The sequence below is a fragment of the Echinops telfairi genome, unplaced genomic scaffold (assembly GCF_000313985.2).
Source record: "Echinops telfairi isolate 266 unplaced genomic scaffold, ASM31398v2 ScPeMD7_7423;HRSCAF=8461, whole genome shotgun sequence".
In the NCBI taxonomy this organism is placed as follows: domain Eukaryota; kingdom Metazoa; phylum Chordata; class Mammalia; order Afrosoricida; family Tenrecidae; genus Echinops; species Echinops telfairi.
Window position 1 is genome coordinate 934,028 of NW_022111323.1, and position 6,196 is coordinate 940,223.

Genomic DNA, 6,196 nt, shown 5'->3' on the forward strand with positions numbered 1-6,196 from the left:
GTCTATAAATGGGCTTTGAGTCTCAGCTCTTATCCCCCTCATTCTCAACAATATGGTATTTTTTGTTTGTCTGTTTTGTGATCTTATGATGCTTGTTACCCAGTCTCGACACCCCATGATCACACAGACTCGTGTGCTTCTTCCATGTGGGCTTGTTGCTTCTTTGCTAGATGGCCACTTATTTAACTTCAAGCCTTTAAGACCCCCAGATGCTATATCTTTTGATAGCCGGGCACCATCTGCTTTCTTTACCACATTTGCTTATGCCCCCATTTTGACTTCAGCAGTTGTGCCAGGAGGGTGAGCATCACAGAATGGCAGGTTGTTTTTAATGCAAAGTGATCTAGCATTAAGGGAGTGCATGAACAGAGGCCCAAAGTCTGTCCACAGCCTCAGTGCATTGTCATAGGCCAATACCTCTATTTTTATGAATTAATGTATTAACATATATACACACATATGCTTATACCTCTATCTGTATCTTTGCTTCCTGGATTGTTCCTCTGTTTCCTTTCACCTTCCTTCTGCCCCACCATCATGCTTGCCCTACTTCCATCTCTTAGTAATTCCTCTCAGCTAGTTTGCTTGCTCACTCCAAAACTCTGAGGATCTCTATGTCCTTGTTGTGTTTTATTTTAATTCCCTAGTTCTTACCTGTCTATGGTGTTGTTTGCTTTCTGCTACCTTCACCCACCTCTTTCTCCCTCCAGTCCCTCCAGGACCTTTGGCCCCTTGCTTTCTCCTCGAGCTTGCTTTCCATGCCTGTCTTATTTAAGTTGGCAACCCAACAATAACAGACCAAACAAAAAGAAATCAAAGTTTGAAAAAATAAAAATAAAACAAGACATACGTAATTCCAACTCTGTAGGCTGACCTTTATGACTGTCTCCCCACTGGTCCTGGGGGAATTCCAGGAGCTGTCCCTCCTAGACTGGTCTGTTTTTGGGACTCTTCATGGGCATTGTGTCTTTTCTTTGTTCCTGTTGCTTTTCTGTTATGATCCTCTCTTGGTTTGCCCCACTGCAGGGGGATTCAGACTGTACTAACTCCCGCCGTGTGTCCCTAGTATTGGCCTTTGTTGTGCTGTGCTCCAGTGCGGGGACAACATGTCTTGAGCTGTTTTTGGCCACACAGTCCTCTCTGTGCCTTAGCAGCTCCACACGGGGACATCGTCCTCCAGACTTGGGGTGCCGATATAGGGTCTAGACCGTTCCTTTCCCTCTTTGTTTTTCTTCATTTGCATCTGTGTAGGTGTGGCATACCAGTCCATCTCTCTTTTGTAGCACATATGTCTAGGGAAGGGGTCAGTTTGGTTCTGATTGAGGCTGGCTTTGTAGCCCAATCTTTTCATGCATTTCTCCACGTGGTTACATTGCCTTCAAGTTTTGGTGCACCATGGTGCTGGTCTGCATGCACTCTCCCAATTCTGTGGAGACATAAACAATACTCTTCCCCCTTGGTGGGTTAGTGTCCTGCTCCCCTGTAGCACACACTTTAAATGGCCTTAATAGGGGAAGAGAAAGGTGGAATCTCTTTCAGCTTCCCCAGGAAACATCAGAAAGGCAATATATTGGACAACCTTACCGTTTTGGTTTGGTTAAACTGAGTGGATAGCACTTTCCATATGTAATCATCTGACTCAGATTTTTCACCCTGAGAACATTTTGATATTTCAGTTTGAAGTCACCCTGAAATCTTAAACAGTAGTAGCAAACCCAACCACTTTTCTAATGTAGAGCTATTTTATATAGGCAGAATTATATTTAAATGGCTTGATGTTTGTGCAAGATCTTAGTATTGCTTGACTCATTTACTGGGAAGAACAAATAGAAAGTGGCCTTCAGGGACATTTGAGAGAATTACAACACTAGAACACAAGTGAAGCCTTACACATTATTATTGAAAAAAATGTAATTAAAATAACACATTCTTTTTCCTTAATAGTCCTTGGGTAGTTATGACAGAATAGTTTCTAATTTTTTTAGTTGTTTCTTTGAACAGAGATTTTTGTCCAAAGTTTTATTTGCTTTTAGTACCTGCTTTTGTCTCCTCCTCTATCAGATCCCATTTCTCCAAGGCCACCTCCAGAACCACTTCTTGGTGCCCCACGGCTTGAACATGGAGGAAGATGCCCCTCTCCATAGAAGGGGGAAACCCTCTTTCTTGTCTGTCAACCTGATAATGACCAGTCGAGTAGAGATCACCTCTACTGTTTGAGTAACTGTCTCGGCTTCCACTGTACCCATCTGTGAGCTGCTTTAATCATCATAGTAACTCCTTGTATTAGTCTAGGTACTTTGGAGAAACAAATCCACAGCAACTCATATATAAGAGAGAGTTTTATGTAAAGAAAAGGTGCATCACGAAAACATCCCAACCCAATGCTGCCCAAGCCCACAAGTCCAACATTAACCCATACCCAACACCAGTCCACAAAGTCCTTCACCTCACAAAACAGAGGCAATAATGCCGACTGCAGGAGGAAAGCTGAGTCAGTGAACGTGTGAGCAACTCAGCACTGGCAGGGGTCTCCACACGGCTGCTCCAGCACCCAGGGCTGCATCGGGATAGATCCATGCAGCTTCTCCTTGGGGATGTCTTGTAGGAAGTCAGTCTTGCAAGCTGAAGCAGGGAACTGCTAAGGCAGCTGCACCCGATGCAACCATCACAAAACAAGAGACCCGAGAACTAGAAAGGCGAGGCTTCACCACCCATTTATCCCTCCGCCTTTCAACCAGCACCACATGTGATTTTCGGCCAGGCTGGCACAATTAACTAACTCACTCCTTCTGCCAAAAGATGGCAGAGGACCCTCATGGAGTTGGAGCACTTCCTGAGTTACTATAGCTCTCATAGGAATAGCTCTAGGAGCCTCCACTTGGATGGTCTGAATAGTCATGATTATGACCATAGTCATCTCAATCATGATAGTATCTGGATGGATAGTCATCACATGAATTAAAATGATCATAATTACAATATGTATAATCTCTTATATCATGAGAACTTGGGTAATCTCTGCTTGAATAACTCTCTTTAGTAGAATATCCATCATCTCTTGACTACAAATAAACATCTCCATGGGAATACAAGGGCCCTTTCATTATGGACCTCCATAACTGTCTCTTCCACATGATATAAGGGCTCCCCCTCCCATTCCACGGTAGCTGCACACTAGTCCTGAAGGAGCTGATCTTTTAGGAAGTGATCCTCCACTTTGTGGTAGAGTTCCTCTTTTTACTAGAAGTGGTTCTCTGGAAGAACTTATGCTAAGAATGATGGCATAGCCACTTTCATCCATATGCCTCCCATGTGAAGGGGGTCTTCTGGTTCCTCCACTGCCTCCTTTCCACCTAGAAGAACTTTCTCAGGGGCCTCTGTTTCTTGGAAGTGGTTGGAGTCCATGTGTATGTACTTTCAAATGTTGGCCGGGTAGTTTTTACTCCTTTGATGGCTTTTCAATCTAAGAATTTCGCGTTCAGATCTCAAGCTTCATGCAAAGAGGACAAGGGTAAACCCCCTGGGTTTGTGTTTCTGTGTCTTTCATCAGGAGAACTTCCACGATGTGGCCATATTTGCCAAATACTGCCATAAGGGCGTTCTTGTTTATTTTTGTACTGAGCTCACCAGTGAAGAACTTTCCAGGCTGATAGACTTCAATCATTTTCCTCAAGCAATGAGGAATGGTTTCTTATAATAATGTTCTGTAGTTTTTTTTGCATACAGGTCTTTTGTTTCTCTGTTACATTTTTTCATAATTATTTAATCTTCTGTAAATGGTATTATTTTATTAATGGCTTTCAGAGTTCTCTTTCCTGGTATGCAGTAATAAGGTTGATTTCTGCTTATATCGAGTCACATTGCCTGAATCTTTCACTGGTTCCAACAAACTTTGTCTATTCTTAGGGATTTTCTACATAAAAAATCATCATATGCAAATAGTGAGCATTACACTTCTTTGCCCATTTGTATTACTTATATTTATTTTTGTCTATTGATTCTGGATAAGACTTCCAGCACAATGTGGAATAAAAGTGGTGATAGGTGGCATTCTTTTCTGGTTCCTGTTCTCAGGGAAAATGCTTTTGGTTTTTCCTCAGCAAGATGATAGGCATTGGTTTTTCATATATGGTCTTTATTGTGTTGAGTAATTCCCTTTATACTGTACTACTATTTTGTTGCATATTTTTTATCATAACTATGTTTGGATATTTGTCAAATTCATTTTTTTCATTTATTGATATGCTCATGTGGTTCTTATTCTTTTCATGTGTGTATTATTTTTTTAACTGTGGCAAAAAATACACAACAAAACATTCTCCAATTCAACAACTTCTACAAGTATAATTCAGTGCCGCTGATTATACACTTCCTGTTTTACAACCATTATTGGTATCTTTTTCCAAATGATTCCACCACCATTACCATAAATTTAATGTCCCTGGAGCAAAAACTCTTCCTCCCTTGTCCATGGTATCCATTGGTCAAGTTTACCTTTTAAGTACTTTTCTTGAAATAATCACATACTTCCATAGTTAAATGGATTTTTAAAAGATATATATATATATATATAAAATCACAATCAGCTCTAATGCTCCCTCTCTCCTCCTGCATTCATTGTTTGCTCCCCTAAATACCCTCCCCCATCCCACACCCCACTTCACTCCACTGCTCCAATACATGATTTCATGAGTTATTGTCTCTATGCAACCACTATTTCTGTAATTCAGAAACTAGCAAATCCAATAGAAATAATAAAAAACAAAACAGCAATAAGAAAATAATAATATAAAGATAAAAATTAAAATAAAGAGTAAGAAAGAAAAGATTCCCTACAAATTTCAAAAAGCTAGAGAAGGATTTCTGTCATGGAATAAGCAAGATATATTTGACCCTAGGGCAAATTCAGGGTGGGTCAAGAGGGAGGTCAAATGAACAAATATATTATACCATGACTCAATCCACCATAATTAAGTTTACAATAGTCTCTCTGATAGTTAAGCTGTTCAAGTCCCTCACCTGTGACTAGAGGGGATATGCAAAAGGTTTAATGTGACTAGATATTCTGAAGATGGCTTTGGAGATCTCACTGTCCTCCACAGCCTTCTAAAAATTGGGTGTTCAAAATTTAAGCTATGATACATTTAACTACATCATATTTGAATTTTATTACCATTATGTTTGGATTCACAGGCTGGTATGCTTCTTTGATGTGAACTTAGTTGATGTCCCACTAAGTGTGTTAGTCTAGGTAGACTAGAGAAACAAATCCACAGAAACTCATATACGTATAAGCAGAGCTTTATATAAAGGTTAAGTGTACATTAATAAAGCATCCCAACTTTGTCCAATCCAAGCCCATAAGTCTGAGCCCATATGTCCGAAACCGGTCTACAAAGTCCTCCTTAAACTCACAAAACACATACAATGACAGCGAATGCAGGAGGATCATAGGCCAGTGAGTAGAAAGTCTTTGAATCCAGTGGTGGTGTAAGAATCTCAGCGCTGGCAGGGGTCTCCACGCGGCTTCTCCAGCACCCAGGGCTGCATCAGGGTAAGTCCATGTGGCTTCTGCTCAGGGATGTCTCACAGGAAGATAGCCTTACCAGCTGAGGCAGAGAACTAGCTAAGGCAGCCGCATATGGGTCCGGCCATCAGAGCGCAAGAGATAAGAAAACTAGAAAGGCGAGGCTTACCAAGCCATTTATTTCTCCGCCCTTCAATTAATCCCACATGTGTTTATTGGCCAGGTTGGCATAATAAACCTTGACTATCACACGAAGATAGCTGCTTGTTTGAATATAAACTTTCAAGACCCCAGACATTACTCCAATTGATAACTGTGTACGATCTGCTTTCTTTATGAGACATGGCTTTAGCACCCTTATCTTAAGGGATCTCTTTGTGAAGGCTAGTATCAAGCAGGGCCATGTTATAAGAATTAATTTTTCTTGCATTGGGGGTAGAATTCAGTGGAAGCCCAGAGTCATCTGCTTGTTCATGGATTATGAACAACTCTGGTTTACTTTGGCGGTCACACTATGACAAAAACAAAAACTCACAAAAGGTAGAAAAACAAAAAGCCAAAGAAACAAAAAAGGAAAACATAGTCAATCATCACCCTGGCTTATAAGGCGATTGCTTTGATAACATTAATAATTTTTCCAATGACATAGAATTTAAGATACTGATATGA

The 6,196-nt window shown here is 40.7% G+C and overlaps 1 pseudogene; it reads right to left on the reverse strand.

Moving 5' to 3' along the window:
* Positions 1 to 2,029: 2,029 nt before the first annotated feature.
* LOC101654679 lies at positions 2,030 to 3,664 on the reverse strand (annotated as a pseudogene).
* Between the last annotated feature and the right edge of the window lie 2,532 nt (positions 3,665 to 6,196).